The 25,329-nt window shown below is 37.1% G+C and overlaps 1 protein-coding gene and 1 non-coding gene across 3 annotated transcripts in view; both read left to right on the top strand.

Moving 5' to 3' along the window:
- The window catches only part of DIPK1A (divergent protein kinase domain 1A), a 117,312-nt gene that overhangs the window by 33,444 nt on the left and 58,539 nt on the right, over positions 1 to 25,329 (top strand). The gene's annotated exons all lie outside the window — the stretch shown is intronic.
- Positions 6,860 to 6,966, top strand: LOC122437453. Its single transcript, XR_006268278.1, has one exon. It is a non-coding gene; the product is annotated as a U6 spliceosomal RNA (small nuclear RNA).

Below are 25,329 nucleotides of genomic sequence, written 5' to 3' on the forward strand. Positions count from 1 at the left end.
TCTGAAATGTCACCGCTGATCTTCATCCTTCGTTTTCTTAATTCTTTCAGTCTTTCTGATACTTTTAAAATCCTTTTCTCCTAACCTCCATATCCACTTATTAACAGACCCTAATAATTTTAGTTTCGTATTGTCTCTCAGATTTTACCTTTCGTCTTTATTGTGTTGGCCCATCCTAATCCAGGCTGAGCTTAGGTTGCTGCGGCAGCTTTCTGAGTAGTCTCCCTGACCTTGGTATTCTCTTTCAAACTGTCTGACTAAAATCCATGTTAATCTTTAAACATCAATTTTACCACGTTATGTATCTGTTTAAAATCTTAAAACCTTGTAATTCAGTTCTCAGTGCTGTCAAGCCTTTAAATCCATCTGTATGTGGTCCTTTCTTTTCCATCCAACTGAATTTATTCAGCAAATACGGTTTTGAGCATCTGTGTGCAAGACACTGTACAAAGGTAAAAATAAATAAAATCTGGCTTCTTGCAGCTATGTAATATCAGCATTTAGTGTTAACACATCCAGGATTTTTTTCTGTTGAGAAACTTGTGCTTAGATTGTCCTTGCTGAGGTTATCAGTGAGCTCCTTACTGGCAGATTCATCAGGCGGTTCAGTCCTAACTGTGCTTTACCTGGCATTCGGTGCTGTCGACCATGCCTGCTTTGTTGACACATTTTCCTCCCTCAGTTTCGAGGTATAGAATCACATTTTCTATTTCTTGTTGGAATTTTCTTTAAGGAACATAGTTTTCATTTTGTTGATCTTTATTTTGGGTTATTTTCTATTATATTAATTTCTATATTTATTCCTCCTTTCCTTCTACTTCCCTGTTTGTTTTTTTTCTGGTTGAGTTCTTCAGTTTGATTTCCTATTCTTTTCCAACTTCTTGAGATGGATGTTTAACTTTTAAATTTTTATTGAAGTATAGTTGATTTACAATGTTGTGATAGTTTCTGGTGTACAGCAAAGTGATTCAGTTATACTTCTATATATTCTTTTTCATATTATTTTATATTATGGTTTATTACAAGATATTGAATATAGTTCCATGTTCCACATAGTAGGAAGGACCTTGTTTATACATTCTGTGTATAGTAGTTTGCATTTCCTGGTTCCAAACTCCCAATCCATCCTTCCCACATGCCTCCTTCCCCTTAGCAAACACAAATCTGTTTTCTCTATATTTGTTAGTTTGTTTCTATTTCATAGATAAGTTCATTTGTGTCATATTTTAGGTTTCATATATATGTGATATCATATGGTATTTGTCTTTCTGTTTCTGACTTATTTTACTTAGTATGATAATGTCTGGGCTCATCCATGTTGCTGCAAATGGCATTATGTCATTCTTTTTCATGACTGAGTAATATTCCATCGTGTGTGTGTGTGTGTGTGTGTGTGTGTGTGTGTGTGTGTGTGTGTATACATACACTGCCCCCCCCCACATCTGTATCTGTTCATTTGTCAAATTTAGATTGCTTCCATGTCTTGGCTATTGTAAATAGTGCTGCTCTGAACATTGAGGTGCATGTATCTTTTCTAATTATAGTTTTGTCTTGATATATGCCCAAGAGTGGGATTGCTGGATCATGTGGCAATACTATTTTTGGTTTTTTAAGGAACCTGCATACTGTTCTCCAAGTGGGTGCATCAATTTATATTCCCACCAACATTGTAGGACGGTTCCCTTTTCTCCACACTCTCTCCAGCACTTACTATTTGTAGACTTTTTAATAGTGGATATTCTGACTGGCATGAGGTGGTACCTCATGTATTTCTCTAATATTTGTATTATTTGTATTTGTATTTGTATCATGTATTTGTGTTTCTCTAATAATTATCAATGTTGAGCATTTTTTCATGTGCCTGTTAGCAATCTGTATGTCTTCTTTGGAGAGGAGTCAAGTAGACCTAAGTAAGGTCTTCTGCCTACTTTTTAATTAGATCGTTTGGTTTTTTGTTATTGAGTTGTATTTGCTGTTTGTATATTTTGGAAATTAAGCCCTTATTGGTCACATCATTTGCAAATATTTTGTCCCATTCTATAGGTTGTCTTTTCATTTTGTTTATGGTTTCCTTTGGTGTACAAAGCTTTTAAGTTTAATCAGGTCCGTTTGCTAAAAATAGATTATATGGTTTATTTATTTGACCACACTGTGTGGCTTGTGGGATTTTAGTTCCCTGATTACGTATCAAATCCAGGCCCTTGGCAGTGAGAGCACAGAGTCCTAATACTGGACCACCAGGGAATTCCCCAAAATAGACAATTTTTAATAGCAGTTTTAGATTCACAGCATAATCGATCAGAAAATACAGAGTTCCAATGTCCCCTACACATACAGCCTTCCCCACTGTCAACATCACCCACCAGAGTAGTACATTTGTTAAAAAATTGATTAACCTACACTAACACATTATTATCACCCAAAGTCTGTAGTTTACATTAGCCTTCATTCTTGGTGTTGTATGTTCTACGGGTTTGGACAAATATAAAATGGTAAGTATTCACCATTGTAGTATCATACAAAGTAGTTTCGCCACCCCCAAATCCCATGTGTTCCACCTGTTCATCTCTCCCTGTACCCTAATCCTTGGCAACCGCTGTTCTTTTTACTGTCTCCATTTTTTTGCATTTTCCAGAATGTCACATAGTTTAAATCATACAGCATGTAACCTTTCCAGATTGCCTTCTTTCACTCACTGATAGGCATTGGAGGTTCCTCCATGACTTTCCATGGCTTGGTTGCTCATGTCAAGACTGAGTAATATTCCTTTCTCTGGATGTGCCACAGTGTATTATTCATCCCCCTACCGAAGGACATCTTGGTTGCTTCCATGTTTTGGCAACTATGATTAAAGCGGCTGTAAACATCTGTATTCGGGCTTTTGTGTGGACTCTTTTTTTTTTTTCAATTAATTTGAGTAAATACTAAGGAGCATGATTGCTGGATTGTATGGTAAGAGTATGCTTTATTTTATAAGAAACTGCCAAACTCTCTCCCAAAGTGGCTATATCATTTTACGTTCCCACCAGCAATAAGAGAGTTTTTGTTGTTTCACATCCTCACCAGTATTTGGTATTATCAGTGTTTTGAATTTTAGACATTCTAATAAGTGCATAGTGGTATCTTATCGCTGTTCTGATTTGCAGTTTTCTAATGGCATGTGATGTAGAGTATCTTTTCATATGTTTATTCATCATATCTTTTGACTCTGTAATTTTCAAACTTCTTTTCTTTACCTGTGCCTTTACAGCTGTGGATTACCCTGTTAGAGCTTTAGTTGTTTATCTGTATGATTTGAGCTGTTCAAATTTTGTTTAGACTTTCTTTATACCTCAGCACTAAAAAATTAGTTTCACATGTGCTTGAAAATAATATGTAGTTAGCAGTGTTGAATGAAATCCTATGTATTAGGTCAAGTTCCTAGTCATGTTGTGGTGTTCAGATCTTTTCCGACTTTACTGATTATTTTTTGGTTTACTTATCCTATCAGTTATTGAGAGAAGTGTTAAAATCTCCCATAATTATTGTGAATTTGTCTGTTTCTCCTTGTAGTTCTCCCATTTTTGCTTTATGCATCTTGAGGTTGTGTGATTAGGAGCCTATCAACCTAGAAGTATTGTATCTCCATGATGATTTCACATTCTTTTCATAGGAAGTGTCCCTTGAAGTCTCTCTTGGCTGGTACTAATACAGCTATACTATCAGCTATGGTGCCAGTTATAGCCGCACCAGTTTTCAGTTTGTGTTTGCTCAGTATAACTTTTTCTACTCTTTCACTTTCATCCTTTTTCTTAAATTAGACATGAGTCTTTTGAATTTTTTCTGTTTCATTTTTATCTAGTCTGAGAATCTTTGTCTTTTAATAGCCCGATAATCTTTGTTTTTAAAGGAGCATTTCATTCATTCATATTTCATGTTGTTACTCATCTGTTTGAGTTTATGTTGCTTCGTTTTGTCTTCCTTAGTTTATGTAATGTTACTGTCTCGGTTCTCTTCATACCTTTCTGAGTTTTTAGTTTTGTGTGTGTGTGGATGGGGGTGTCACTCCCTGTTTTCTTCTTAAATGCTGAAGTTCCCCAGGATCTCATTATTTGCCTTTTATTTTTCTTACTCTGTGTACTTATCCTTAATGACTTTATTCATACTTATTGTTTCAACTACTATTTACTTGCTAAACTCCATACCTATATATTCTTCCTGGACTTTACCACTTGGAAATGCTGTTGCTTCTCCAGATTCATCATATCCAAAGCCATACCTTCTTCTATTCTAAAATGATCTACTAACTGTGTTCTCTGGATTGGTGAATATCACTACCATTCATTTCTCAGTATATCGTCGTCTGTTGGTAGAGCCACCCCCTTTCTATTCCCAAAGCCACTGCCTTATTTTAGATCTTTATTATAATTTGCCCCCTTTGTTACAGTAGTCTTCTAAGTGGTCTGGCTGCATTTATTCTTACATGACTACATTTTACTTTCCATTGGTTTCAGAATGATGAAGGGTTTTATGCAGAACAGTGATATCAGATTTGCGTTTTAGATACATAACTCTGAAAATATTTGCTGAACATGGCAGCTATTGAAGACATCTAATGACTGAGCAACTAAACTGAACTGAATGGCTATGTCCTTCTATCTCTAGTAGATTTTCTAGACCATGACTTTCTAACTTTTTCAACCATAGCCTATAATAAGAAATACATTTTGTGTGATCAATATAAACACACAAGTAACTGAAAGAAAGTTTCTGTCACTCAGTCATGTCCGACTCTTTGCGACCCCACGAACTACAGCATGCTAGGCTTCTGTCCTTCACTATCCCCTGGAGTTTGCTCACACTTATGTCCATTGATCAGTGATATAATCCAACCATCTCATCCTCTGTCCCCCTTCTCCTCCTGCCCTCTGTCTTTCCCAGCATCAGGGTCTTTTCCAGTGAGTCAGCTCTTTGTATCAAGTAGCCAAAGTACTGAACTTCAGCTTCAGTATCAGTCCTTCCAATGAGTATTCAGGGTTGATTTCCTTTAGGATTGACTGGCTTGATCTCCTTGCTATCCCAGGGACTCTCAAGAGTCTTCTCCAACACCAGAATTTGAAAGCATCAATTCTTCGGCTCTCAGCCTTCTTTATGGTCCAACTCTCACATCCATCGATGACTGCTGGAAAAACTGTACTTTGATTATATGGACCTTTGTTGGCAAAGTGATGTCTCTGCTTTTTAATATGCTGTCTAGGTTTGTCATAGCTTCTCTTCTAAGGAGCAAGTGTCTTTTAATTCCGTGGCTGCAGTCACCACCCACAGTGATTTTGGAGCCCAAGATAATAAAATCTGCCACTGTTTCCACTTTTTTCCCATATATTTGCCATGAAAAGATGGGACTGGATGCCATGATCTTCATCTTTTGAATGTTGAGTTTTAAGGCAGATTTTTCACTCTCTTTCAACCCCTTCAAGAGGCTCTTTAGTTCCTCTTCATTTCTGCCATTAGAGTGGTATCATCTGTATATCTGAGGTTGTTGATATTTCTCCCAGCAATCTTGATTCCCGCTGAGTCATCTAGCCTGGCATTTTGCATGATGTACTCTGCATATAAGTTAAATAAGCAGAGTGACAATATACATCCTTAACGTACTCCTTTCTCAATTTTGAGTTAGTCTGTTGTTCCGTGTAAGATTTTGACTGTTGCTTCTTGTCCTGCATACAGATTTCTCAGGAGACAGGTAAGAATTTTCTTTAAAAAAAAAAAAAAAAAGAATTTAAGAATTTTCCACCTCTTTAAGAATTTTTCAGTTTGTTTTGATCCACACCGTCAAAGGCTTTAGCATGGTCAGAGAAGCCAAAATAGATGTTTTCCTGAATACCGTTGTTTTCTCTACAATCCAACAAATGTTGGCAATTTGATCTCTGGTTCCTCTACCTTTTCTAAACCCAAATTGTACATCTGAAAGTTCTCAGTTTGCATACTGTTGATGCCTAGCTTAAGGATTTTGAGCATTACCTTGCTAGCATGTGAAGTGAATGTAGTTGTGTGGTAGCATTGCCTTTCTTTGAGATTGGAATAAAAACGAACCTTTCCAGTCCTATGGCTACTACCGAGTTTTCCAAATTTGCTGGCATATTGAGTGCAACACTTTAACAGCATCATCTTTTAGGATTTGAAATAGCTCAACTATAATTCTATCACCTCCACTAGCTTTGTTCATGGTAATGCTTCTTAAGGCCCATTTGACTTCACATTCCAGGATATCTGGCTGTTGGTGAGTATTCAATAGAATACTGTTCAGTAAGAAAAAGAAATGTGGTACTGACTGACACATGCTACAAAATGGATGAACCTTGAAAACATTATGAAAAGATGAACAGATTCAGTCAAAGATGACCACATATTGTATGACTGTATTTATATGAAAGGTCCAGAATAGGCAGATTTATAGAGATGGAAAGTTGATTAATAGTTGAGGGGAAATGGAGAAAGACAGATAATAGATATGAGGTCTCTTTTTAGGGGATGAAAATGTTCTAATATTAGATTTTGGTAATGGTTATACACCCTATGAGTGTATTTAAAAAAAACAAAACATTGAATTGTAATTTAAATGGGTGAATTGTATCATATGTGAATTGTATTTTAATAGAGCTTTTTTAAAAAAGCCAAGGGAGAAATCAAAATGCAATACTAAAGCCTTTTTCTCAGTTAACCCCAAAGGAGAAACAAGCAAGCAAATGAACAGATGGCACAAATAGAAAACAGGTAGCAAAATGGCAAATCTAAACTCAGCCAAACCAAATGTAAATGTTAGACTAAACTCTGTAGTTAAAAGGCAGAGATTGTCAAACCTGATAAAAAGCATGACCCAGTGCTCGCTTCGGCAACACATATACTAAAATTGGAACGATACAGAGAAGATTAGCATGGCCCCTGCGCAAGGATGACACGCAAATTCGAAAAAAAAAAAAAAAGCATGACCCAACTATAAGTTGTCTATGTGGCATGTACTTTTAACACAAAGACACAGGGCTGAAAATGAAAGTATGGGAAAAGATGAAAAATTTTGCCATGCAGACATGAATCATTTGAAACTCAGAATTAATATTTTAATAGTGGACAAAAGTAGAAACTTCAAAACAGGGAGTATTATCAGAAATAAATAGGGACTTTTTATAATTGTAAAAACCCCAGTATAACAAGAAGACATAACTACAAATGTATATGCACCTAGTAATGTAGCTTTAAAATAGATGATGCACAAAACTGGCAAAACTAAAGGGAAAAGATTCAAATCCACAGTTGTAGTTGGAGATTTTCACACCCCTTTAGAGCAGCAGCTCCCAACCTTTTTGGCACCAGGGACCAGGTTTGTGGAAAACAATTTTTCCATGGACTGGAAAGTGGGGGATGGATTCACATGTATTACATTTATTGTGCACTTTATTTCTAATCTGATGCTACCGCTGATCTGACAGGAGGGCCTAGTTTGCAGTTCAGAGGTTGGAGACCCCTGCTTTAGAGTAATTAATATAACAACTAGGTCAGAAATCTGTGGATATATAGAAGATCTGAATAGCACTGTTAACCACCTTGACCTAATTAATATTTATAGAATCCAACACCCAACAATTACAGAATACAGGATCTTTTCAGGTAGCCTGGAACTTTTACCAAAATAGGCCACTTATAGGTCCATGAAGCAAGTCTGAAGTCTGAAATCTAAAAGAGTATATTCTCTGATCACAGTTGAATTTCATTAGAAATCAGTAACAAAAAGATATCTAGAAAATTCCCAAAGATTTAAATTAAATAATATATTTCCAAATAACACATGGGGCAAAAGAATATCAGAGAGAAACTGGAAAATGTTTTCATGTGAATGATAAGGAAAACAAACGTGAGCATTTGTGAGTTTTCGTGAATGCGTTGCTTAGAGGAAAGTGCCCAGCTTTAATGGTTCATACAGGCGTACCTCGGAGATACTACGGGTTCAGTTCCAAACCATTGCAATAAGGAAAATATTGCAATAAATTGAGTCACAGGAACTTTTTGATTTCCCAGTGCATGTAAGTTATGATTACACTATACTTAGACTATTAAGTGTGCAATAATATTACATATAAAAAATATATACATACCTTATTTTAGAAAGACTTTATTGCCAAAAAATGTCAACCATCTCGACTTCAGTGAGTAGTATGTAGTAATATCAGGTATCACTGGTCACCATCACAAACATAATAATAATGAAAAGTGTGAAATATTGTGAGAATTACCACAAAAACACAAAGTAAGCCAGTGCTACTGGAAAAATGGTGCCGATAGAATTGCTTGACACAAGGTTACCACAAACCTTCAATCTGTAAAGGAAAAAAAAAAAAAGACAGTATTTGTGAAGTGTAATAAAATAAGATATGTCTGTATTTGAAAGAAGGAATGATTAAAATTTGTTTTGTGTATTTCCAGAAGCTAGAAAAACATAAGCAAAGTAAACACAAGAAGAAGTAAATTAAGAAAATAGAAGGTATCAGCTAAATGGAAAATGGACAACACAGTAAATTAACAAAGCCAAATGGATTTTTTCAAATGATCAGCAAAATTGAAAAACCCACAAGTTACCAATATTGGAAAAGAAAGAGGGAGTATCATCACAGATACATAAACTTCAAAGAATAATAAGGGAATTCGAAGAAAACTTTTGCCAGTAAATTTAATTTAGTGAAACAGAAAAATTTCCTGGAAAAATACAACTTGCCTAAATTGACACAAGATGAAATTAAAAATCTGAATAGGCCTGTCAGACTTTGTGGAAGAAACTGAATTTGTAATTAAAAGAAAACATTTCTCCAAAGAAAACTCCAGTCCTAGAGAATCTAACTGGTAAATTATATAAAACATTATGAAAGAAACCAAAACAGCCTGACAACTCTTTTAGGAAATAAAAGAAGAAGCCTTTCTTTTTAAAAAATATTCATTTATTTGGTTGTGCTGGGTCTTAATTATAGCATGTGGGATTCAGTTCCCTGACCAGGTGTTGAATCCAAGACCCCTGTATTGGGAACAATGATTATTAGTCACTGGACCACCAGGGAAGTCCCCGAAGAAACCTTTCTTAATTAATTTTATGAGGCTAGTATAATCCTGAGACTAAAACATAGTAAACATATTTTAAAAATTAAAAAATCTCTTATAACAGAGACATAAAACTCCCTAAGAAAATACTGAACCCAGGAATATGTATGAGGATTAATACATCATGACCAAGTGGGTTTAATCCCAGGAATGTAAACTGATTTTGTATTTGAAAATAAGCATACTTACCATATTAACAGAATAAGGAAAAAATATATATATGATCATCTCCATAGATGCAGGAAAAAACATTTGACAACATTCATCACCCATACTTGACACGTGGATCTGGAATTAGAAGGGAATTTCCTCAGTCTGATAAATACAGATCTACAAAGTAATCTTCAGCTAACATCATTCAAAATGGTTAAGTTCCTGGAAATTCCCCAGGAATCCAGTGGTTAGGACGTGGCATTTTCTCTGTCCTGAAATCCCTGGTCAGGGAACTAAGATCCCGCAAGCTGTGCTGCGTGGACCAAAAAAAAGTCAACTAAGTTGACAATTTTAAAAAATAAATGATAAACCATTGAACATTTTCCATTTAAGACTGAGAAGAAGGCAAAGGTGCCACTCTCACAATTTCTTTTTTTTTTTTCACTCTCACAATTTCTACTCACCATTTTCCTGACTGTCTTGCTAATGCAGTAAGGTAAGGAAAAGTCAAAGAAGTCAAGATTGGAAAAGCAGAAGTAAAAACTGTTCCTATACACAGATAATTTATATGTAGAAAATTAATCATCAAAAAATCATTATCATCAATAAGTGAATTTAACAACATAATCTTAAGATATAAGGCCAATAGAAATGCTAATTGTATTTTTATATATAAAAAGATGCTTGCCCCTTGGAAGAAAAGCTATGACAAACCTAGACAGTGTATTAAAAAGCAGAGACATCACTTTGCTGACAACGGTCCGTATAGTCAGAGTTATGGTTTTTCCAGTAGTCATGTATGAATGTGAGAGCTGACCATAAGGAAAGCTGAGCACCAAAGAATTGATGCTTTTGAATTGCGGTGCTGGAGAAGACTCTTGAGAGTCCCTTGGAAAGCAATGCAATCAAACCAGTCAATCCTAAAGGAAATCAACCCTGAACATTCATTGGAAAGACTGAAGGTGAAGCTCCAGTACTTTGGCCACTTGAAGTGAAGAGCCAACTCATTGGAAAAGACCCAGATGCTGGGAAAGATTGAAGGCAGAGGAGAAAGGGGTGACGGAGGATAAGATGGTTGAATAGTATCACTGACTCAGTGGACAAACTCTAGGAGACAGTGAAGGACAGGGAAGCTGGCTTGCTGCAATCCATGGGACTGCAAAGAGTTGGACACAGTTTAGCAACTGAACAACGAACAAAATATATATGAGATTTTAAAACCAATGATATTTTAATAGCATTAACAATAAAATACTTAAATTTAACATGCATAGCTCTACACTGAAAAGTGCAAAATACGGCTCAAGGAATTAAAGCTCTAACTACATGAAGATATATAATTTCATGAATTGGAAGCCACGATATTGTTGACATAGCACTTCTTGAAAATAATTCTATAGGTGCAATGCAATGCCAATTATAATCCCAGCTTATTTGTTTTGTAAATAAAAACATATCAGCTACTTCTAAAACATATGGAAATGCCAAGGACCTAGTATAGCCAAAATAGTATTGAAAAAGAGCAAAGCTGAAGGATTTATTCTCATCAAGGTTTAGTTATAAAATGGCAATAATCAGTATATCATGGTATTAGTATAAGGGTAGACACATAGAGAAATAGAAATAGAATTCCAGAAATATACACACATATATACAGTCAACTGATTTTTGCTAAAGGCACCAAAGCAATTTAATGGAAAAAAAAAAGAAATTTCAAGAAGTGATATTGGAAAAACTGGCTATCTAAAAAAAAAAACTCAATCACTGCATATGCCATCCATAATTCAAGGTGGCTCAGAAACCTAAATGTAAAAATTTAAACTATTAATGTAAATTGTTTAGGAAATTCCCTGTTGGTCTAGTGGTTAAGATTCTGGGCTTTGACTGCCAAGGACCTGGGTTCAATCCCTACTTGAAGAACTAAGTTACTACAAGCCCCTCGTGGCCAAAAACAAGAAGCAAGCAAAAAACTATAAAGCCTTTAGAAGAAAATATAGAATTTTTTTTTGCAACCTGAAAATCATACAAAATTTTCTAAGGCACAGAAAGCAAAAACTTTAAAACAAACATTGATACATTAAACAATCAAAATTTAAAACTTCTGCCCATCAAAAGATGCAGTTAAGGAAATGAACTTGGACCCCATAGACAGAGTTGGAAGGGAGTCACCAAATATACCTGACAGAAAACTTGTATCAAGAATATGAAATAAATTACTGCCACAACTCAGTAAATGACACCTACCCCCAAATATTTAAAAGACCTAAACAAATATTTCACAATAGAAGACATTCTGTAAATGGCTAATAAACATAAAAATACAAAATACCATCAATCAGCAAGGAAATGCAAATTAAAAGACAATGAGAGAGCTTCTCTGGTGCTCCAGTGGTTAAGGGTCCACCCGCCAATGCAGGGGACACGGTTTGATCCCTGGTCTGGGAAGATCCCACAAGCTATGGGGCAGCTAAGCCCGTGACCTGCAACTCCTGAGCCCACTCATGGCAACTACTGAAGCCCACAGCTGAGAGCCCATGCTCCACAACAAGAGAAGCCATAGCAATGAGAAGCCCACATTTCACAGTGAAGAGTAGCCCCAGCTTGCCATAGCTAGAGAAAGCCCATGCTCAGCAACAAAGACCCAGAGCAGCAGCCGCCCTCAAAAAACTCATGGGCCGCCAAAAAACAGCAATGAGATACTTCCTATTCCCTAGATTACCTGCAATAGTAAGGCTGAAAATACCAAATGTTGGCAAAAAATGTGGACCACTGGAATGTTCATACGCTGTGAATGGAAAATTTATTGGCGGTTTCTTAGAAAGTTAATTGGAGAAGGAAATGGCAACCCACTCCAGTACTCTTGCCTGGAAAATCCCATGGACCGAGGAGCCTGGTAGGCTACAGTCCATGGGGTCTCAAAGAGTCAGACATGACTGAGTGACTTCACTTTAGAAAGTTTAACATAGGACTTCCCTGATGGTACAGTAGATAAGAATCTGCCTGCAGGGGACGCTGGTTAGATTCCTGATCTGGGAAGACTCCACATGCCTCAGGCAACTAAAGCCCATGCCTCATAACTACTGAGCCCAGGCACTCTAGGGCCCAGGAGCCACAGCTAATGAGCCTCTGTGCTGCTACCACTGACCCCCATGGACCTGGAGCCTGTGCTCTGCAACAAGAGTAGCTCACCGCAGTGAAGACTAGCTCCCACTCACTGCAACTAGAGAAAACCCATGCACAGCAGTAAAGACCTAGCACAGCCAAAAATAAAGAAATAATTAAAAAAACATAGAAACACCTACCCTTTAAATTAGTAATTTCACTTCTGCATATCTGTACAGGAGTAATGGAAACATTCCACAAAAAGGCTTGTGCAAGAGTGTTCATAGGATCTTTATTCCATGTGCAAAACTAATAGCCCACATATCCATAAATAGGAGAATAAACAACATGGTTATATGCATACAGTAGCATACTGCTCACCACAAAAAAGAGTGTACTATTGATCCATGCAACAAATGGATGAATCTCATAGACATAATGCTGTGTGAGAGAAACCAGACATTGAAAAGCTTATGTTGAATGGTTTCATTTATATAAAATTGTGAAAGAGGTAAAACTAATCTCCAGAGGAAAAATGGAACAGCGGTAGCCTCGGGCTAGTGGTGGGGAGCTATAAGATGACTAGAAAGATAGAGAAGACAACTTTCTGAGCAAATAGAAGTTCATCTAAATTTGATGTGGGTTATTCAGATGTGGCCATTTGTTAAAATTTTAGTTAAGATTTGTGCACTTCTGTTTATGTAAATGTTACCTGAGAACTTCCATTACCAAAATAACAATCACATAGGGGTAGGGAGAAGGTGGAAGCATCCATGATATAAGAATGGCAGAATCTTAAAGTATTGAAGTTGGGTGATGAGTACATAGGGGGTTCATTTTACCATTTTGTGTACTTTGTACAGATTTGAAGTTTTCCATAATAAAAAAATTTTTTTAAATGCCAGATGCCCACCATAGTACAGAACTTCCCAGTTATTTGAGCCCATAAATTTTATTTCTGTCAAAACCAACTAGAGATGGATTTTCTGTTACTCATAGTCAAAAGCATCTCAAGTAATACACTGGAGATTGTAGTAGTCTTTTTTTTAAAATTCTATCATTTCCGCATGACAATAAACCTAGTAGTTGGATCTTATCTAAGTTTAGCAGATGGAAACCTGTTGACACCAGGAATTAGACAAGAAGTTGTGGTCGTCAACCATACAGCTGTAGACTGGAGCAGGGGAATCCACTGGCACATAGATTGACAGAATGGGACCAGTGTCAGTCCACGAATTCTGTTTGTTGTCAAACACCAGATCTAGGTATCTTTCTCATCCTCAAATGAGAGGTCACATAATAATATGGGACTTAGAAAACTTTTAGAACAAGGGAAAGGGAGTATTGTCATGAAGATTTAAAGGAAGAGCAACTGAAAATTATTTTTTTATAACAATTATAAGAAATTTAAAAACTTTTCTGTATCCTTTGTTGATGTAAGAAGACAAGGCTCCTGTGGAACTGAAGCATAAAAGCAAGAGGAACAAATAGGTTGAGATGAAAACAGGACAAAAAGTTGGATAGATGTAGGTAAATACCATACAGTAGCAAAATTAAAATACAAATTGGAGATGGTGAAAAAAGTAGGATTTACATTGAGGTGAAGCAACGAATGTGGAAAACACATTTGACAGTCAGTGTCTTGGGAACTCAGAGGGAGAAATGAAAGAGTTTGAAAACTGTGGGAGAGATGGTAGCTGTGGATGACATCAAATGTCAGAAGGTGAGCCAGAGTTTTCAGGGGAAGGCTGTGACCAGGGAGTCTTGTATCCAGCTGCACTTTGTTTCATTCATGACAGTAACAGATAGTCATGTGTGCCAGAGTTCAAAACGGTGCCAACAGTTTACATAACCTTCTTGAAAAACAAAGCAAAACATTTAGTTGACTGAAAAACAAATCAAAATGAAGAACTTAAGAACAGAATATATGTTATGAAAGTCCTGGCATACTTCCGAGAGGACTACCAGTAGACGGAAGGCCATCCCAAGTTCTTGGTTGAACACTCATCTTCCCAAAATCACTGTGATAGAACTGAGCACACCGATGATGCTGTGTAGGAATGTGTATCGTGTGCTATCTGGATTCAACTTAAAAGCAGTTTCTTTATGAGTTGTTATTCTTCTGGGACAAAATTATGTAATTGGCACAAACGGTTCATCTGGAAACTGTCTCCCTCAGGCGCTGTTTACAAGATTCAGAAGCTCAAGTAGAAGTAAAGTACAATAATGTTTTCAGAAAGAAGAAAAGAATAACTTCTCAGAAAAAAAGACTGAAAGGAAATACTTCAAAATTAAATTAGCACAACATTGTAAATCAACTGTACTCCACTTTTAAAAAGTTAAATGATTACTACAAAACTATGACTTTTAATCTTTGACTTTTATATTTTTTTAGCTTTTAAAATGAGCATGTATTGTTTTTCAATTAAAAAGAAAGAAAAATTGATGAGAATGCTGTTACTAAGAAAAAAAAAAACCAACGAAATAGTGAAACAAAAAAAATAAGAAATAGTGAAACAGAGAGCCAAAAATAAGATTTCATTATACAGTTAAAGGAGAGAATACATATATTTTTCAAAGTATATCATTAGCTAAAACAATGTAAAAGGGAACATTGGAAACCTTCACCTTTTTTCAATTTCAAATTCTTTTTTTTTTTCCAATTTCAAAATTCTTAAATTTTATTTATTTAAGTAATGACATTTTAATAGTGGCTTTACAGTTTTTCAGATATATCAGTTTATGAAACATCACAACAAATAAACAAAAGCAAACAACAAACAATAAAACCAGAGGATAGAGAGGGGAAATATATAATCCAAAAATAGTACCTGCTCCCAGAATACACATATGCTAAGTACAACTACAGTCTTCCAGTAATAGAACAATAGTTCTATATGGTTCATACCCTACCAAGTGTAATCATAAATGGAACCTGAGTTGTAAATCCTTATCTTTGGATCAAGGAGGTCATTAGGTGCTACAGATGTTATAGACTTGCTATGCCTGTCTATTGTTTTTTCTCTGGAATGGGTTAATTATTCCTTAGTTTCCCCTTCAAAATTCTTAGATTTTAAGGGCAGATCAGAAGACAAATGCAAGGTCTTAATACCCTTGTGCAGTGTCCTCTAACCTGAGGTGAACAGTAAGACCACATTCTGATGCCCTTCCAGCGTGATGGTGGTTGGAGAGCCGAGGGGCCGAGGACAGACTCTGCATTGTACCTTTTGTACCGGGCTTGCCTGTACTTCTTAGTGACTTCCCTAATTTGCTCCTTGACAGTAGAGGCAGAATCAAACTTTTAGTTATGCCCACATCTAATAGGCCTCATCTCTAGCAATTAGAAGCTCATCCAAGGGCTTCCCTGGTGGCTCAATGGTAAAGAATCCACCTGCTAATGTAGGAAGCACGGGTTCGATCTCTGGTCTGGGAATATCCCATATGCAACTACACCTGCGTGCCACAACTATTGAACCTGTGCTCCAGAGCCCAGGAGCCACAGCTACTGAAGCCCTTGTGCCCTAGAGCCCGTGTTCCATAACAAGAGAAGCCTCTGCAATGAGAGGTCCACGCACCACAAATAGAGAGTAGCCCCTGTTCACCAAAACTAGAGAAAAGCCCAAGCAGTGGTGGAGACCCAGCACAGCCATAAATAAATAAATAAAATTATTTTTAAAAGAAGAAAAGCTGAATTAAAAGAAGAAAAGAAAAGAAGCTCACCCCTCCTTCTCAGATATCTGAAGGGAGAATCAGAAGCCTACTGCCTTGCCATCTCTAGACAGTTCCTGGTGCCAAGACCAGGCAGCACAGGTGATTGAGTTCGGGTGGCCTAGTTGGAGTCTGGGGACCAACAGATAACAGCTTACCTGTTGCTTGAGGATTCCATGGAAAGTTCTCTGTAAGTACTACACCTGAGTCAGGAAATGCTTCCATACTCCTTCCCTGACCTACTTGTCCATCAGATTCTTGTAGCTCCTTCACTTTAGATCAGCTTCTTACCTACCACCCAACCCTGAGGACCTTGTTTTTCTCCAGACTGTTTTTACTCCTGAGACTTTCTACCCAAGATTTGGCAACCACTCTCACACCTGAGTCTATATTCCCTGGGTTCCCACTTTCCTACCATCTGCAAGGGCACTCATAATATAAAAAAATGCTTATTTAAAAAAAAATCTCTTAAGCTTGTTTATGCTGCCTTATTTTACTTCACATTTTTTTACACATATATTTTCTGTAACTATCTTAAGGACTTGGTCCAGTATCGTTATCTTTGTATTCTAGTTTCATTCCCTCCTTTTCTGGGAAGTCTTTCACAGTTTTTCCATCCTGAGTGTGTTTCTATAGCATTTAAAAACTAACACACATAATTGCTTTCTCAACACAGTTGTAAACTCCTTGCGGGCTGGAATCGTGTCTCATACTTTTCTTATGCAACATAGGGCAAAGCATCCTGGTATTTAAAATAATAATAATAAAGTGCCCATAACAGCAGCAAGTAAATATTTCTTTGGCTGTGCATTAGCCTCCCAATGTGGAAACTGTGGCTTCCGTCAGATTCTTTCCCAACTAGTTCAGAGAGTCCCCAGGGACAGTTCAAATCTGCTCTGGAATAAAGTTCTTTAGGCTACTTTGTGTGTAGCCATTTCCCCCAGCTTGTGTTCCATGAATGTTTTTCTTTCTGCCACCACTTCCCACACCCACTTTCTTCCTTTTACCCTCTGGCTACAATGGTAAAAATATTCTGCCACCCCATGCTCTGATGCACAGCGTCCTCTGGGGCCTAGATCTTCTTCTTTAATATTATTTCTTTGGCTATGCCGGATCCTAGCTGCAGTGTGCAAACATTAATTTGTAGTATGCAAATTCTTATTTGCAGCATGTAGGATCTAGTTCCTGACCAGGGATCAAACACAGACCCTTTGCATTGGGAGCTCAGAGTCTTAGCCTCTAGACCACATGGGGAAGTCCCCTATTTCTTCTTTTTCATTCTTTGTCTGGTTCAATTTGAGACAGTATTGCCTGCCTCACCAGCACTAACCCATTGATCTTACCCTACCTTATGTTCTAGGATTCACTTTCTCTCACGAGGAGTTCATTCCTAGGAGAGTGAACCATGGAGCAAGTAACCCCCTTCATGGACCAACCCACCCAAACATGTTAAGACATGTCATGATTGTGTAGGATTGAGCCTGGGACCATCTCCTCCAGGAAATCTTTCCTGAGTCATGCCTGCCCCCCACCATTACCTCCATATAGGTAGTACACATCTCTTCTTTGTACCATGGTACTCTGAATATGTCCTAGATATGGTTCTTATTATGTTATATGGTAATTATCTTTTCATGAACTTAATTCCCCATCTAAACTATGGGCCCTTTCAGGGAAAGAATCATGTCTCATGCCTTTGAATGTCTCGCTTTGTTCTTGGCACTAAGATTCCATAGTATCTCAGGCTGGGCCCCCAGTGGGCTTTTATGCTCCACAATTGATTTGGCTTGAATAATACCTTGTTTGAATTAATGGAAGTTCTTCCTTTGGTAAGACTTTCTTGCCAAGGTGATTCATTGTTTTTTCCTTTAAGATTTATGTCAAATTAATTAATCAAGCATTGAATGAAGCCCTGTATGTCCTAAGTAATGCCCAGCCCTGTGGAGATACGGAGATGAATAAGACACGGTTCCTGCACAGCAGAGATCCAGAAGCTTCTCTGGGTTTCCCGCCCTCCATTTCTCCATTCTTTCCTCCCATTCCTTTTCTGGATAAATTTTTATTGAGTCTGAAATTATGTCTAATGTAGTAAATGCATGCAAAGAGATTTGTTTTTTCTTTTTTCAGTAAATTCTATTCAGTGCAACAGTAGAATTTTATTACAGATACAGAAATAGCACAGAAGAAAGCATCATAGAATTCTTAGGGTGGACTTGGCAGATCTTGCAGGAGGTGACTTTTAAATGAGTTGTAAGGGATAAAAAGACCCAACAGATGCTCAGGTGGATGAAAGGTGTATGCATGCTGAGTCACTTCAGTTGTGTTGGACTCTTTGCCACCCCATGGGCTGTAGCCTGCCAGGCTCCCTTGTCCATGGGATTCTCCAGGCAAGAAGACTGGAGTGGGTTGCCATTTCCTCCTCCAGGGGGTCTTCTCAATCCAGGGATTGAACTCACACTCATGTCTCTTATGACTCCTGCATTGACAGATGGGTTCTTTACCACTAGCGCCACCTGGGAAGCCAAACAAAGGAAGAGCATATACAAAGGCCTTGAGATGTGAAGAAGCATCGTGTGTTCCAGAAACAATACTACTTGGGTGTCTCTGCAGCATAAAGTTTAGTAGAATGGGGATAGGGTGAGATGTAACTAGGGTAATAGGCAATATTTTAAGTGCTAAGGTCTTTTATGTTTGGCAAACTTTTTAGTAAAGAGAATGGTCATCTCCAGTATGGCTGGTGGTATTAATAATCCAAGTGTGAAGTCATTACATTGCAAATTTCCATCCATTTCCATCACAGAATTAAGTGGGGTTCTGTGATTATCTAGCTGTAGTTTAGTATTCATTGTATGGCTGAATAAGAATGAAAAGAATATGCTCCCTAGATTTGATGTTCCTGTTGAGGATAAAGAATTTATCCACACAGACAGTTCAGAGCCCTTACCAAGCAGTCTACAAACTAGTACAGACTTAAATTGTAAAGATAGGATATAAGCACAATATTTGTGCTTTTTAAAATTGAATTATAGTTGGGCTTTCCTGGTGACTCAGTGGTAAAGAACCCGCCTGCCAATGCAAGAGACATGGGTTCAATCCCTGGGTCAGGAAGATCCCTTGGAGAAGCAAATGGCAGCCCACTGCAGTACTCCTGCCTGGGAAATCCCATGGACGGGGAGCCTGGTGGGCTACATTACAGGCCATAGGGTTGCACAGACTTAGTGATTCAACATCAACCGCGGTTGATTTACAATGTTGTGTTAGTTTCTGGTGTACAGCAGAGTGATTCAATTACACATGTATATACATATTCTTTTTCATTACGGTTTATTACAAGATACTGAATGTAGTTCCTTGTGCTATACAATAGGACCTTGTTTATCTGTTTTATATATAGTAGTTGTCTATCTAACCCCAAACTCCTAACTTATCCCACCCGCACCCCCTTTACCCTTTGGTAACTATACGTTTGTTTTCTGTGTCTGAATAAGCACACTCTAGATGAGTTATAGAAATGATTAGGAAAGTGTGAGTTATAAAGAGACAACCTGATTTGGGGCTTAAAAACAATTTCCATCAAAGCTGGCTGAGCATAGAAAATGCAAAATTGAGGAATGTATTTGTAACTTAAAAACCTCTAAAGTTCTATAGTCGTATAGTCAAGAAATGACCTAGTTAGACCAACAAATAATCATCTTTGAGCTTTATAGTATAAGCAGGAGACAAATTTATTTTTTCTTTATAATAAATTTGTTTTCTTATTCTCTACTGGTGACATGAGCCTGTGTTCAGTCTTTATTTTCCACTAATCTTATTTTTATACTTTTAGGTATTCAGTTTGCCGTAGAGATTGTTTATTATTTGTATGAAATGAATCCCTGTGTTTCTGCCAAGTTACTTTCTGTCCAGATGACACTGGGATTGTCTTAGATTCTCCTTTCATCTTATTACTTTCAGAAATGCACCATGCTTCTGCCTTTTTCCTGGTGGAATGCATTCGCTCTTCTCCTTGTTTCACTAGGGCTCATATCCCCATAGCGCTCTACTCAGAAATTCTTTCCTTTCATAGAGCTCATGTGAACTTTTGTCAGCTCCTAGGGTCTGTATGTGGACCATTGTGGAGCCTTTGATCAGTAAATCACATTTCACACTTTTTGTTGTTGTTCAGTTGCCAAGTCATGTCCCATTCTTTGCAGCCCCATGGACTGCAGCATGCCAGGCCTCCCTGTCCCTCATCGTCTCCCAGAGTTTGCTCAAGTTCATGTCCATTGAATTGATGATGCCATTCAACTATCTCATCCTCTGTTGCTGCCTTCTCCTCATGCCCTCAATCTTTCCCAGCATCAGGGTCTTTTCTAACGAGTTGGCTCTTCGCATCAGGTGGTCAAAGTATTGGAGCTTCAGCATCAGTCCTTCCAATATAATATTCAATGTTGATTTCCTTTAGGATTGACTGGTTGGATCTCCTTGCAGTCCAAGGGACTCTCAAGAGTCTTCTCCAACACCACAGTTCAAAAGTATCAATTCTTCAGCACTCTGCCTTTTTTATGGTCCAGCTCTCATATCTGTACGTGACTACTGGAAAAACCATAGCTTTGACTAGATGGACCTTTGTTGGCAAAGTAATATCTTTGCTTTTTAATACATTGTCTAGGTTTGTCTCCAAGAAGTTTTCCCTTCAAGGTTTCCCTCCAAGAAGCAATTGTTTTCTTAATTGTCACACTTAGGCAAACTCAAATTTACAAGGTGATGTGTTATAGTCAATCCTCCGAAAGGATAGGGGAACATTTCACTTTCAATTTGTATACTTTATAAATTTACTATTTTCATAATAAAAAGTAAAGATGACCCAATTTGAAAAACTAAATTCAATAGTAGAGCCTTCAGTACCAGTTCCGGTCTGTTATCCTATCTATATCTACACCCACAGACACACACACTCCATAGTACAAAATAATATTGAAAGCCTCATACTAGTTTAGAAAGCAAGAGCTATAAAAATGTTCCTACTGTATGACCCAGAAGCTCTACTGTTGAAAAGCAGCCTAAGGAAACAATTCAAAAGAAGGAAAATATAAAAATCTATACAAAACTTGTCTACACACAGAAAAATTGGGGAAAGGAGACTTTAAGATCAACATTACGGGAAAAGTTAGGAAAATAATAATACATCAGGCATATTATTGCAACACTGAAAATGATTATTATAAAAAACTATATTAACAACATAGCATGTTTACAGTATAATGAGAAAAAGAATACAAAATTATATATACACTGATTATAGCTGTGTATAAGATGAATTACATGTGGGCAGCTAGAAGGAAATGAACAAATGAAAACAGCTGTTGTAGTTCAGTGGAACTAAGGGTGAATTTAAAATTTTTATTGAATGTTTTTTCAGGAGATAAGATTGGAAATTTTGAGAGTTTCAAATTGTCAGTTAATTCAGATTATTATTGTTCTGGGACTTTTGCAGCAAAGACTCCAGGATCTGAGCCTCTACATTCTTAGAAAAGTTATAAAAAGGAACATTCTCAGGGCATATGATACTGGAATGACCTTCTGCAGAAGTCTGTAGATTCCATTCTTAGAAGTCTTCAAGAAAGTAGTTGCAAAAAAAAAACAAAACGTAGTTGTGGTTGATTACTCAAGATAGAGCAAATCCAGTAACCTCTTTACTGAGATAAAATTGACATATTATAAAACTCAGCCTTTTTAAGCACACAATCAGTAGTTGTTAGTGTATTTACAGATTTGCACAACCATCAATCACTATTACCTATTTTTAAAACATTTTAAAAAGTACCCATTAAGCAGTCACACCCCATTCTTCCCTCCTGCCAGCCCCTGGCAACCATTAGTGTATTTTCTGTTTCTCTGGATTTGCCTGTTCTAGACATTTCATATAAATATGTGTGATTCGTGTCTGTCTTCTTTCATTTAGCATGGTGAATTTCAAGGTTCATCCATGTTATAGACCATATCAGTGCTTCATTCCTTATTATAGTTGAATATTAATGTTCCATTGTATAGTATACCACATTTTGCTTATCTATTCACCAGCTGATAGACATTTGGATTGTTTCCATTGTGTGTGTGAAGCTATTGTGAGTAATGCTGCTTTGAACATTTGTGTAAAAATTTTTGTGTGGACATTTGTTTTCAGGTTTTTTGGTTATACACGTAGGTATGCAATTGCTGGGTCTTATCATAAGTCTATGTTTAACTTTTTGAGAATCTGTTTTCCAAGTGGCTGCACCATTTTACACTCTCACCAGCAATATATGAGTTCCATGATAATCTTTTGACATCCCTTCCAGCTCTAAATGCAGTTCTTGAAGTGTGGTAAACATTGAATAGATGCCAGTTACTCTTACTGATCATGATGTCAGAGAAAACTGGAAATTGCCTTGTGTCCATTGTCTCTAAGTAAAATGAAGTCATTGTATTATTTTCCTCACTAGGTTGTATTTTGGCTTTTTTTTTTTAACTCTCAGTAGTTGGTAATGACATTTTCTTCCCTTAATTTTCTAGAGAGAGATTATAAATGTGTGTGAATTTTTTCCTTGTTGTTTGATAAACTACTTTGACATAGTTCTGAAGTCTGTAAGTATTAAATAAATACATGCATTCATATGTCGGGCATGCCATTTTGTCCTCCAGGGTCCCCAGTCCTGCTGTCCTGAATATAGGTGGTGGAGATAAATCTGCTGCTGTGGCATAGCCGCAGGCTGTTAGGTAAAGGAGGGTGAAGAACAACAGAGCCCTGGGCTGTGAACACCGGGATCACCGTGGTCACACGCGCTGTAGGGTGTGTGAGAGTCTTCAGCGTGATCTCTCCTTCCTGTCCTCACCACCTTGGCTGCATCCCTCCTGCCCACTCCCTTGCTGCTTCCTAATGTTTACTATTCCTATTTTAAGGAAAAGTTCATATTACAAGAGCTCCATGTATGATAAATGATTGAAGTGTTGGGACTTCCCTCTAGTGGTCCTGTGGTTAGGCCTCCCCGGTTCCACTACAGGGGGCCCTGTTGGGGAAGTTGGATCCCACAAGCCACGAGGGTGCGGCCAAGAAAAAAAAGGTGTTGACAACACAAAGATCTAGGTCAAGTCATAATTTAGCACCTTTTATGATTTTGCCTCATTGCCGCATTTAAAAAATGTTTTCTTCTTTCATTCCCGTTAATTTAAGTCACTCAGTAGATATTTTTTGCTCACCTCAGATGTGCCAGGCATTGTTTTAGGTACCTGTTTTTATCCTTCTCCATCCATTGTCTTCTGCTCCTACCTTTTTCTACCCTTTTACCTTTCCCAAGTTGGAAGTCAGAGAAAGAGATACATGACAGAAAGAAATTATAGGATGTAGTATCTATGTATATTATATTCTCTTCGTACTCTAGTAATCATTTCACTGATTTTCTTTGATTTCAAAAAAATTGTGTTTTCCTCAAACACCTCAGAGGTGTGTGAGAGGACATCCTATTTGTGAGTACATTGGGTTTGAAGACTTCTTACCAGTTTTCTGCCTTTTTCCAGAATGTCATTGTTGATTTGTTCTTTGTTTTCTGAGTCTGGCAAAATAGAAAGGAGGTCCTGACAGGAGGAGTAAGAAAAATATAAATCAGAGAAGATAAGCAGAAAGGAGCAAAACCAAAGTCTCGGCCAGAGTGGGGGTTACAAATCAGAGTAGTTGAGGCCTCCAAATACACAATATCTTATATGTAATATTATTACATTATGTTGCCCTTTTGTGTCATTTCAGTAAAGTAGTTTAGTTTTCATGGTGCCAGAAGAAATTTTAGAGATTATTTAATTCACTTACAAAAATAAGTCATGGAACATGCAGGGTACCCTATTTTCACCCTAATTGATAGAAAGGGGATAATAAATTGGATATTTTTGCTACTTTTTATTTACTAACTCAGAATCTATCTTTGTAGTAGTCTCAAAACAAGAGACTTATGTTGAAGAAATGTTGAAGAAATATTCTTCAACTAAGAAGACAAATGAATGGACCAGTATTTCCTCTCTCTCTTTTTTTTTTTTTTCACATTGTGGCATAAAAAAGAATGAACATTTGTACAACACTATGGTAAACAGACAGGGCTACCATAAACTAGAGGTGACTTGACCTGAGGTTGAGGCCATCAGTACTTTAACCTACCTGTAACTCTTATCTCTTACACCAGTTGAGGAACTCAGAAATAAACTGTGTAAGCCACGGGATTATGGTGGATTGGTGTTGAATTTTGCCCTTTACTGAGAAAGGTAGAGTGTTTTAGCATGAGCAAGGTGGCTGGAAATAATGGCCTAATTAACTCTATGGCTTCCTATATACGTGTACACTTGATGTTGTGTCTAGTAATATAGTGTATGTCTAAAGCAAAAAAACATTAGTGCGTATTTTAGATTATAAAAGTTGGTCTCAGACTTTTAGATTTTCCTGGTCACTTGGGTTTTGGAGAAAATTTGAGGGTATTGAACTGTAAGTTCTAGACCTTTGAACTCATCAAGTCTTGGAGAAGGAGGTATTGGGGCCTGAAGGTTCAAGCAGGTGAAACATTTTTACAGGTGTCTAATATCCTATGATATTTTGAAAATTACATCTATATTTTCATAGAAAACTTTTTTTCTCTGCTGTTTTCCCTTTACAATAAAGGGAATTCTTTAGAGGTATGAGATGTGTATTGTCTTATTTTAAAAAGTCCATGAATGTTTGACATGCTAGTAAATATTGATATATTTTTTAATATACACATATATATCATTTGTAAGTTTTAAATCATAATTTAAAAAATTAATGTCCACAAATCTATTTGTCATATTAGTAAGTGATGGGAATGGGGCAGGAACCCAAAGAGTTTCATCCTAAATCTGTTGCTATTTCTAATAAGTATCTTGATACATATCATTCCTCATTATTAAAATGTGCAATGGTGTCATGAAAGCAAATTGGAATCGGTCAGTGATGACACCAAGTGTTGATAGGAATGCAGAGGAACTGGCTCCTCATACATTGAGGTGGAAATATAAAATGGTATAGCCACTCTGGAAAATAGGCTGGCAGATTCATTGAAAATCTAAATGTGTAACTGCCATACAGCCCAGCAATTACATTTTGGAGCATTTATTCCAGAGAAATGGAAACTTCTTTGCACACAAAAACATGTCAATGAATGCTCCCAGGACCTTCATTTGTAATACTCTAAAGCTGGAATCAGTCCAGATATCCTTCATTAGGTA

The sequence above is a fragment of the Cervus canadensis genome, chromosome 2, assembly GCF_019320065.1.
Source record: "Cervus canadensis isolate Bull #8, Minnesota chromosome 2, ASM1932006v1, whole genome shotgun sequence".
NCBI classification, from domain to species: domain Eukaryota; kingdom Metazoa; phylum Chordata; class Mammalia; order Artiodactyla; family Cervidae; genus Cervus; species Cervus canadensis.